General features: G+C 34.3%; 1 long non-coding RNA gene across 1 annotated transcript; it reads right to left on the bottom strand.

Annotated features, from left to right (window-relative positions):
- Window positions 1-7,499: 7,499 nt before the first annotated feature.
- On the bottom strand, window positions 7,500-10,997 carry LOC113320509. The gene is made up of 6 exons (XR_003346140.1): window positions 10,378-10,997; window positions 9,356-9,439; window positions 8,844-9,005; window positions 8,670-8,732; window positions 8,395-8,590; window positions 7,500-7,812 (listed from the first exon to the last, which is right to left on the bottom strand). It is a non-coding gene; the product is annotated as an uncharacterized LOC113320509 (long non-coding RNA).
- Between the last annotated feature and the right edge of the window lie 1,130 nt (window positions 10,998-12,127).

Genomic DNA, 12,127 nt, shown 5'->3' with positions numbered 1-12,127 from the left:
CAGATCACCCTAGTTCCTTGGCTTAGAACATTATACATCTCATTACAAGATTCAAACTTAATCAAGTAAAAACCTCTACCAAGCTTACTAACAGAGAGTTCACCAGATAACTCCCATCTATACCTTAAATCATTTCTTAAATAAAAAGAGTTTTTGTTCATTTTTGTTAAATAACAACCAACCAAACGATCTTGCCATTGTCTAACAGGAAAATAGGCATTCCTACCATTCCTAGCATGAAAACCAAACTGATTCGCAGAGCGTTGTTACTCAGATGAGCTTCATCAACAAGTTAAAAGCTATTATGGTCATTTTTGTGTTATCCATGGTAAATATCATTTACACATAAATTTTACTCCCTCCGTCCCAAGTTAGATGAGCTAGTTGGTTTTAACATTTGTCCCAAAATAGATGAGTATTTATTTGTTTGTGTGAAAATCCTTAAACAATCGGTCAAGAATTGTTTTTCATACTTCAAAAACAAAAAAAATAATTTGTTTCTCATTTGAAGTTTTCCATGAATTGAAGTTTCTTTCTTGCTGCGTCGAAAACACGTAACGATGTTGGGATACATCGAAAATGATTCTGTAGTTTTGTCCCTTGACATACTCAGAACCCCAACTTCACTAATTAAATCCCCTTTACTTCTGGCTCTTGTTACTCAAAACATACAAATTTATACAGTTCGTACTTGCGATGGGGCATCCTTTTGGGAACCCGGTGGGATTTAAATGTTTTGGCTTCGACTTCCCAAACAACCGATCCTCAAAACAAAATGTTTTGGTTATCCAAGACGTGACCAACAACAGACAAGAGTCACAAGGCACATGCATCTTCATTTATGTTCAATTACCTTTTGTAAAGGAAAATTCACTACCAATACTTTAGTTTGTCCGGGAGACAAAACCCCTATCAAATCAATTCGGGTAAACACTTTGAAGGACCACGCACTAAGTAATAACATGGGGCTTAAAGCTTTAAGCAAAAAAAACAAAAATTACAACTAAGGTTGAATGAAAGTCTATAATCAATGGGGGGACGATCCTACATGCATTATCCAGTATTAGTGTACCTTTGAAGTAGTTTTCGAGAACATCCACTCTTCATCTATCACTTTAATTTGCTGATTTATGAGGCCATAAATGCCTGTGCTCTCTGAATGTGGCATGCATATAGCTTATGGGCATGGCCTATGGGATTCGGAGTGGTGAGCAGGTAGTGAAGCCAGCTACATAGGTGTTTGGCATTAATGATTAGCGATCAGTGTGCAATTATGTTAGTGGTATCCAAGTAATGGATGTTATTATCAATTTCAAGAAGGCTCGGAGAGAGACAGAGTATGGTGGGAAATGAACCCGATTTTGATGGTGATTAATGCCCAGCTAGCTCTCCAATGAAAGGGACTTGACTTTGAGTCACTTGACTAGGTTATTGCTTGTCAGCTTGATCATGGACGCTATTGAGACGGTGACAACTATGCACGATCAAGAAACATTCAAGAATCAAGAAATAGTCATATTAGTAAAATTTAAAACCGTTACGAATGTATGCATAAATTAACAGAAGACTCGCAAAATATCAAACAAACTATCTAAAGCAAATTATATACTCCGTGCGTTCATACGCAACTTTCTACGCACGAAGGACTGAGACACATATAAACAATGATCTTTTTCAACGTTGTTTTCTGGCATATATAAATGATATAAAAAAAATACAGTACCGGATTCGTTTATGAGGAGGATTCATGGGCAATTTTTGTTTAACATTATTTTATAAAATTTGCATAAATTTTTAATCTAGAACACGCGATAATAAATTTAAAATTAATATAAACATATTATCAAAATATTAACTTCAAATTTATTGTTGTAAATATAGTAAGATGTATTAAAATAAGATTGTCCATGTATTTTTACTCATTAATTATTTTGATCGACAAAATAAAAATGTTTATATATAAAAGGAAATTTAAACCACCAAGAAAAAGAGAAAAAAAGAAACGTCAACACCAGTTAAAACAAGTAGGAATTACCTATAGGTACTAGTTTAGTGATACTAATTAGTGGCAGGTCCATCCACTAAAGCCCAGTAAGCATAGGTCCATAATTAAAAGAAAACATGAAATTGGACCTAATTTTTTAAGCCTAGGTCTTGTACACGTGCGGGACACATGTGACGTATTATCATAATTCCCAAAACACCCCGTACTATATAAAAACGGATAGAGACGTTCGTTTCTTTTTCATTCTCTCAATTTATGTTTTCAGAGAAGAGCTCTGCAAGTGAAGATTATTTGAGGTCCTTGTTCGATTCGTGAGTTCGAACTCTGCAAGTGTAATCGGTAGGTGGATTTTTTGTTCTTACGATATTCATGCTTGATTTTTTTAATTTTTTTACTTCGATTTTGATAAAAAATACTTCAGATCTAGATAGATAATCATGTTTTATGCTCATTTCATTAGTAGATTTGATATTTTAATTTCATTTTGTTGGTCTTTGATTTATTTTTAGTTTGATTTTGTATATTAATCATCAGTACGTATATGACGTACTGGTGGTTTTTGATGAAAATAGTTCAGATTTAGTTATAAAATCATGTTTTATGTTCATTTCGTTAGTAGATCTGATATTTTAGTTTCATTTTATTGGTTTTTGGTTTGGTTTCAATTTGCTTTTGTGTATCAACCATCAATACGTACATGACGTACTGTTAATCTGTGTTTACTACGCATCTATAGGTTTGGTTTCAGTTTTTTACAGTGTTTTTTTGGTATGAATTGACAGTACATATATGGCGTACTCTTCTGATTTTGTTTTATTCGAAGTTTTTCCAGTTTTTTTTGTTCGATCCATGAGTACGTATGTATAATACTGAAGTGTTGTCACCTTTTTTAGTCTTATCCGTCAGTACATATACGAAATACTATAATATTTGTTTCGATCCTCTTATTTTTCATAGATCTACTACCTATTCTTGTCATGCAGTTGATTTGTTGTTCATGAATCTTCAGTACATATGTCGCATACTGATAGGAAATGCTATTTGGATGTGCTTTTTCTCATTTTTTAGTCTTATCCGTCAGTACATATACGAAATACTATAATATCTGTTTCGATCCTCTTATTTTTCATAGTTCTGTCACCTATTATTGTCATGCAATTGAGTTTGGCCACTTCTTTGACATGAAGTTCAGTTTTTAGTTCATGACTCCGCAGTACGTATATGTCAAACTGATATAAACTTCTTCTAATTCTGTTTTATTCACAATTTTGCTACTTCTTTTGGTTTGATCCATGAGTACGTATGTGAGATACTAAAATATGTTCTTTGATTCGGTTATATTCATGGATTCATCACTTCTTGACATGCAATTGAGTTTTTAGTTTATGAATCTGCAGTACGTATATGACAAACTGATAGAAACTTCCTTTGATTCTGTTTTGTTCATAGTTTTGCCACTTTTTTTTTGTTTGACCCATGAGTACGTGTGCGAAATACTGAAATAGATGGTAGCTTTGTTGATGTGTTTTAATATTGTTATATTCTGATCACATTTACAGGTTCATATGTCCAACGGATACACACTCTATATGTAAGCAATGCGGCAGATATATACTCAGATTTGTAAGTAGTGCAGCAGATATGTACTCAGATTTGTAAAAAGTGCAGCAGATATGTACTCAAATTTTAAGCATGGTGGCAGATATGTACTCAAATTTGTAAGCAGTGTGGCAGATATGTACTCAAATTTGTAACACAAATGTAGCAGATATGTACTCAAATTTGTGATATTTTATATGTTTTAATTAAATTTGGACCTCCCGATAAATAAAATCTCGATTTTGTAGAAGTATGTTATTTCACACATATTTAACCAGTGGGGTATATTAGTGATTTCCATGTTTTCAAAAAACTTTGAACCTTAGGATAAGAGTAAAATCCGGTTGGACCCTCCTATAAATAACCTTATGGGCTTAGGACCAAACAAGAAATTTTCCTTAAAACAATTGATAAGTAAGAGGATACAAAGTTTTAAACCACCAACAAAAAGGGAAAAAAACGACAGGCCCAGTTAAAACGATATTATACTTAAAAAAACTAGTTATATGCTACGGAACGGGGAACAAAATATTTTTTTTGTTGTTGAAAAATGAATGTAAAAAATGATCCAATTAATTAATGAAAACGAAGATGGCCGTATAGCCATACAAATGCTTAGAAAAAGGAAACAAACTAAAACAACTCCTGTTTTCCTGAATAATAGGGATTATTATTTTCAAAATAAATAAATAATATGGATTATTCCACAATACTCGATCTACAATGTAACCATTACTGACTACTTCAAGTTTTCTCCCTTAAATTGAAAGCTAGAAATTCATTTCACATTTGGTTCAGTAAAAACTCCCAACAAACATTTAACCTTCAAAAAACATATCCAGCTTCGATGGCTTTGTCCTGATGTCTGCAACTTAATCTTGACCGTGACAATGAACCATCTTGATAACTTCACCTTTCGTAAGGTCACAAAGAAAATGGGACCTTGTAGTATTTGGTTCCTTGAGAGTGAAATACTTGAGCTATTATCACAAAAAATATTTGTATCATCGCCACTTTGTTTTTGAAGATTGAAATACTCAAATACCCTCCTTAACCAGGCAGCTTAACAAGCATATTATGCCTCTGCTTCAGTCGTCGACAGAGTGACAATTGGTTGTTTCTTAAATAACCAAGACAGGACACATGAACCCGTCAAGAATACATAACCTAATATGCTCTTATGATGATCCAGATCACCAGTGTAATCGCTGTTAGTATAACCTATCAGCTTCTCATCTTCTCACTTTCTATAAAAAAATACCAGTTGTGTTGTAGTGAAGCTCCATGAAACAATCCATGTACCTGCCAAGAAGACTCATTACATACATAATATCAGGTCGTTTAGTTGTCACAAAAATAAACATAGATGCGTCTTTTGATAGGAAAAATAATTTAGATATTGTTGGCATTGGACTAATATTGAGAAATGATTCAGGGGTCTTTGAAGCAGTAAAAGGGAAGACGTCAAGCGTTGCGGATGAAGAACAAGCAGAAGCAATAGCTGTATTGGAAGTAGTGGAATGGGCGATTGCTAAAGGAATACAAAAGATGCATTTGGAGAATGACAACAAAAATGTTGTGGATGCAATCAATGGTTCCACTGGGAGCGTCAAATGAACTACATCAAATATAATCCAGGACTGTCTTTCTAGATTAGTTTTAATAAAAAAGTGGAAAAGTGAGTCTGTCAAGAGAGAAGCAAATGCTTGTGCAGATAAACTAGCCAAATTTGTTAGGAAAAATTTAGTTAATTTAGAATGGTCGTCTCCTCCTATCTTCATACAAGATGATCTGGAAAGAGATATACAATCAGTTATGCTTTAAATTTTGCAATAAAATTCTTATTTCCTATCAAAAAAAAAAAAAAGTAGTTCTCACATACATCAAACTGTCAATAATATGTTTGTGGTAGCGGTTATCCAACCTTAGTATATTCTAGTCTTTTGTGAGTTTAAAGCCTGGATCAATTAGATTTTGAACTGCATCGCATCCATTCAAACCCAAAATTCTCTAATATCTCTTCTATATACTTTCTTTGGAATATAAAAACTATCTTCTGATTGTTGTGCCACCTATATACCAAGAAAGTACCTCATTTTTTCCAGGCCAGTCATGTCAATTTTTCCCATCATTGATTTCTTAAACTCAACAAACATATTTGTTATAGCTATGCTTGGTTGAACCCACAAGTTTTTCTATCTCAAGATTTTTATCAATTTAAGATGATCGAAGCTATATCTTGATTTGTAGTCTACTAAGTCAAATCTCGAACTAGGTTAGCATTTGATAGTTGAGTATCAAACATCAATCTCGAAGACTGAAGATCGACGATGACATCTGAAGAACTTCATTAATCGGGTATGTGAAGATTGAACCATTTTATTTTAATCACTATCTTATCATTCTATCTTATGAGACTATGTCGTATGACTTCTAGTCGATTTAGAAAGAAGAAATTTCGAGTCAAGCATGTCTTGTTAAAAATCTTGAAATATGATTCAAGCATAGATGTTCAAAGGTCTTTAACAATATTAGTTCAAAACAATTTATTGTTAAAGAATTAATTTGTGGGTCAATTGAAAATTGCACATGCAAATGATTTTGTTATTTGATAATGTTTCAAACATCAAAAAAAAAAAGTTCAGAACTTTTGATATTTCTGCTCAGGGTAAGTTGGCGAACCAGTTCGAAAACCATATATGTTTGAGTTTCAAAAATACAGAGAAGGTTGGATAACCACTTTACAAACCGCAACTTCAGTGGAGGCACAGTTCAGGAACCTCAGTGAAGTGAATTTTAATGTTGGTGTAAAAGGCTTAAGGTTAGCAAACCCATTTCACGAACTGTGTCCATCTGAGTTCATAAACCGAGTATGGTTGGCGAACCCAGTTCGCGAGCAATGTACATATGAGTTCTCTAGCCGAGTAGGTTTGGCGAACCTGGTTCACGAACCGCAACACCCTGACTCGTGAATAAGCGTTACGGTTCACGAACGTCTCACTAACGGTCTCGGTGCAATTTAACAGATAATCAAAGACTTACTTTTTAAATATGTTTAGGATTGCTATGAGTCTCTTAAACACTTCTAATACATCATTGATTACTAAAACACTTATGGGTGTGCATCATAATTAAACTCTTAAGTGTTTAAATGAACATCAATTTGCTTATAGTTTGAAAGACATATTTGCCAAAACAGAATGACCATTACACACAGTTTCATAACTGGACCACTGTGTGTATTTTTCTATGTGATTTGAAGACTAATTCTCACATGCTTACTTGAAACCCTAATTAGAGTTTCATCTAAACATAGAAAGTGTTCACTACACCATTTACCCGTATTAGCAACGGTTGGACGCAATTGCAAAGGGGACTTGCAACAGCAAGTAGCCGTTGCAAAACGTGGCATTGCATTTTATTTGCAATAGTTCTTAAGTCCGTTGCGAAATTATTTTCGCAACGGTTTCTGGTTCACCCAGGTGTTTGTCTCTGGCTTTGCAACGGTTTAGGCTCTTGCGAATAGGTTTAGCAACTGTTGGCTGCTGTTGCTATATTTTTTTCGCAACAGCTTCAAGCAGTTGCGAAATTTTGAACCAAAAAAACTTAGAACGGCTAAACTTAGCCGGACCCGGTTTTATTGTTCTGGTTCTAAATCTAGCAACAGTTTTATCCGTTGCTAAAATTTTGCAACAGAAAAAAGTCAAGTCAACGACAAGTCAAGAGTTCCCTGTAACATTTTCAGGCCAAATCCAGGCTAAATACTACTGAGCGCGCATTGAACAAAGAAGTCCTTAAAAAACTTCTGTAAATATGTCTTAAGTTTCTAAAGAATGATAAGTACAACAAAAAAAAATGTCTTTAAGTTCATATATGACTAATTGTAAAAAATAGGAGTACAAGAACCTTCTTAGTCCGTCTAGATCAGTTTAGCATCATTAGAAGTTATACACATAACACAAGTAACAAAATACTGGTTAAAGACTAGGTATTCACCTCTATCAGTAATCGCTATAGCAGGTACAAGCAGTAGCCACCTCGACTAGCTGCTCCATCAAACCAATTCACATGGCTTACAGAGCATGACGATGGTGATGCATCATTGTTAATTCATTGATGGTGTCTCCCGAGCACTTTGCCACTTCCCATCTTGCTCATTTGCATTTGTCGTTCATAGGCTAATAAGTTGGTTCGCTACACCACAAGCACTGCAAATACATAACTCCACTAGTCAGAGATTCAGTTTAAGCTTTCAACAATGATTGTTTGCAAGAAACTTAGTGAATCAAAGAAGTGAAAAATGATCATATCAAATTAATCACACAATAAAGATCACAGACTAACATTCAAAAACAACAACAAATAAGTCAAATCAAGCATATCAAATTAATCAGACACAATAAAGATCACAGACTAACATTCAAAAACACGGAACGAAAGAATAACACCCACATTTTGCATACAAGCAATCTATGATTGTTTCCTCATAACATAACTTAAAGCATCCCTCACTTTCATGCAGAATACAGTTGGTATTGTTGAGTTGCCTATCTTCTCGAAATAACCTGATTATACAGCATGCTTAAATGATAATACGACCAAAATGTTTCCAAGGATAGATAACATATCAGTTTATTATGATAGGGAACATATCACTTTCAAAAAAGGAGGATTACCAATATGTTTCCAAGGATAGCAACATGCTTAAATAGCTTCTTAATTGATAATACGACAAAAATGTAATAATTATTAAGCAACTATGATTAGAAATGGCGTTCATATCCTCCCACCTTAAGTTTTTCGATTTGTATTATCATTGAACTTCGGTATGCCTCGGTCGGAAGGTTCAGATGGAACTCTACTTAGAAGCCAAACTAGACCTGCACCGACCAAAGAGCCAGACAGATGAGCAATGTGATTGACACTTTGCATAGCGGAACTTCCACCTGACATTCTGTTGAATCTTGTGCTGCTCTCATCACCTGACTGTTACTAGATGTCAAGAGGATGATTCAATATATAACTTAGATCCTAATATTTTTTTGCAGTAGAAGCACAAGATTACCTTCTCGATAACAAACTGGCCTAGTATAAGAACTTCAAGGATCTTTCTCCAGTGCCAACACATCTGCAAGAAAATATTAGTGGTAGTTAAGATAAAATTATTAAGTAGCACAATTCTCATTCCTAAAATGATTTTGATAGGTGGCAGAAGAATTGATTAGTCTTAGTTCCTTACTTTGACAAGAACACTGATATCAAATAGACCGAACACAGCACCAGACGCTCCAAGAGAAACTGCATTTCTTGGGAGAACTAACCATGACACCAGGTTTGCTCCAACACCTGTTAGAATGTAAGAAGTCCACAGTGCAAAGTTCCCTTTCTCCTCCTCAACAAGCTTCACAAGAAGCAGAAGAAAAGATCAAAATAAGACATCCACATAATTTTGGAGACTCTAAAAACCAAAGCGGTTTTGTCCATTAGAACTAAAACTTCCCACAGGTAAAGAAATAGAGAGAAAATTACGAAAAATGTACAAGAAAAACAGATTGCTGGAGAGATGGTTCCTGTGAAACTTTATCACCACGAAGGCAGTCCAAAAGTTAGAAAACTGAGTATATGACAAATGTTCGAGGATAATATGCACAGATCAAAGATTATAGCTTTTCTATACGAGCATCAAGTACGTCTTTATCATCATGATACTTTAGATTAAGTAAGAAGCGTCAAAAAGTAGAGAAGTCTCACCAGTTAGCATGACAAAATGTTGATGTCACAAACTAGTACCAAACTAGAACTCTGGTACAGGTAAAGTCCTTTGATCTCTCTTATCTGACAAAGGAAAAGAAAAGTGTAAGTAACTGCATAACCCGATCAGTTTTTAACTTCGAGAACTTTACATGTCAACATAGAAATTCCCTTTCATTTATCAAACTAATACAAATAAAGTATGAATGGTTTGCTTTAACACATCCGTAATTCATAATGAATAAAAATATATGCACAGCTAAATGCAAGTTCAAAACATGGACCTTTCACTAGACTAGTTGATCAAACTAATTCATTGCTCAACTCCATACTTTATGACGGGAGAAGTAATGTATGAGGTATCCCTCATTGAGAATACAATTGAACTTGCATTTTTTGATCTTCTTTTTACTAGTGGTATACATTTTCAATGCTTCATATACCCATAATACATGTTGAAACTTTGGGTTCTCACTGCTCGTAACACAAACTTGTATATTTTATTAATAAATTTCACTCAAATGGATGCTTGGGCATATCAATTCATTGGCCAGTCCACGAATAACGAATAATTAACCTCACATGATCATTAAAAGGTTACTAAATCTTAAGTACATTAAAAGAACACATCTTACAATACATGAAACCAATGATCAGCTGCAAAAACTCCAAGATTAATAAGTAAAATCTAGAATATTCCATTCACACGCTTATCCGGCTTCCGTTTATCGTCAGGATTTCCAAGCTCCAATTATGATATCATATCTAGGCAAACAAAAATTACACAAAATTCAAAATTTCCAAGCTCCAGTTACAAATTTTCTCTAATTTGTGATATCTAACTCAAAATTCTCTATTAAACTCTAAACCCTCATCGAAATTATCTTTAAAATTAACTAATTTAAGTTCAAATTTTTGTTCTATCCATTTGAAATACCCAAATACCTAAACAAATTAGAGAAAATTCATCACAAATTACTTCAAAAAGGAGAAAGATAAAGATGATAGAAGGTACAATATACCTGAATCGTTGCTCATGTTGCGGGCATGTCTAAATCGAGGATAAGTGGGTTTTTTTAAGAATCATTAACTTGCTGATTTGGTCTCTGAAATTTCTTGTCGAATGCTTAAGATTAGAAGAAGAATGGTGGGAAATTGGAGTCGAGAAATCGGAAATTTGTTGAAGGGATTTGCGAGGAATCCATGATTTCACGGGGAATCACCTAAAAAAAATAGAAACTACAAACAACATGATCTTCATAACGAATCCCCCAAAACAATTGCAAACCCTAACTTCGAAATTGCAAACCCTAACTTTTCCTATTGAAAATCAAGCACGAGGAATTAATATTGAAGAGAAAAAATTGGTGGGTTTTCAATATAAGGATTGAAGAACAATATAATCAGGAGAAAAATTTCTCTCGAAGTTGTAATGATGGTAGGTTTACAAAAGAAAGATTGAAGACAATGGTTTTCAGAAGAAAAAAAATTGTAGATAAAATAGTTTTTGTTTAATTGGTTTACTCATGGTGGTGGAGTTTTGACGATAGCAGAAGTGAGATCCATGAAAAAAAAAATTGAAGCAGAGACTGAAATGGAGTGAAGGTGAGGGAGAAAGAGAAAGATCGAGTGATAGAGGCGAAGTGTTTTCTCCTTTCAGATAAATATAGGGTTGAGGTGAGATATTTAAGCACACCGTCCAAATATTTTAGATCAAATCTTAGCCGCATAAGATGGTGTTGTCATCCACTCAAACACGTCGCACATATGGAATTCTAGTGTTACCTTGCACACAAGTAGGAAGCACATGTGGTATGGTCAGCGTTGCGAATTGCAACAGGGCTTAAAAATTCGCAACCGCTGAATGCTATTACAAATTTCGCAACTGCATCAAACAGTTACTAATTTTTGAGCAGCTGCAAATCTAGTTGCGCATTCGCAACTGTGTAAGAGCGTTGCAAAATTTTGTTGCTAATCAGGAAAAATGGTATAGTGGTTTACTTGATTCTCAAGTTATCTTAGATTGAATTTTAAGCAACTCTTAGTCTTGAAAAACTATAAATAGAGATGTTTTTTCAACTGAGAAATTCAATACCTGATACTTTGTGTCCTAGTTGATAGCTAGAGTTGTCCGATATTGACCTAAGTTTCCTCTGTGATCGTAATTAGGTTTGCGACTAAAAGACTTCTCTTTGGGGATTCGTGAAGCCATGTACGACTATTTTTTACCTTGATATTTTTTGTATCCTGATATTGGTTTTTTGTTATCGAGGTTTTTGTTATCTCTTTCAGAAAATGTAGATAGTAATCACGGAGTTTTCTTCGTCCCAGACTTTGTGATTCCTCAAGATAGGTACACGAATATTATTCTTAATTGATAAGTTGAAGATTTTTATTGATAGTTGGTGAAGAATCCATGCTTCTCATCTGAGTGAGTGTAAGTTTCCCGGATATGGGAGGTTTTCTAGCTTTTGTTTATGGCAAACATATTTCAAGCCTTGATAATTGATTTAGAAGGAAATCAAATATGCTTATCTGTTAGAGGCAGGTTGGTATCAAAAGTATTCATTGGGGTTGAAGCATCTTTTAGGCTGTAAAGAACGTCATCTAAGGGAATAAATTGCATGGGGCCTTCCGGGGTTCAAGAGACGTGAGGAACGCGAATGTAACTGAATCACTTGGATGGTGGATTCGGTCTAAAGTACATTATAGTATGAAGTCTGATAGTAGGATAATATTTGTTGCGGCTTAATACGGTTTGGTGTTCAAATC

This window comes from Papaver somniferum, chromosome 11 (assembly GCF_003573695.1).
Source record: "Papaver somniferum cultivar HN1 chromosome 11, ASM357369v1, whole genome shotgun sequence".
Lineage (NCBI taxonomy): Eukaryota > Viridiplantae > Streptophyta > Magnoliopsida > Ranunculales > Papaveraceae > Papaver > Papaver somniferum.
The sequence above is the reverse complement of the archived record's forward strand: the minus strand, read 5'-3'. Positions and strand labels throughout refer to the sequence as shown.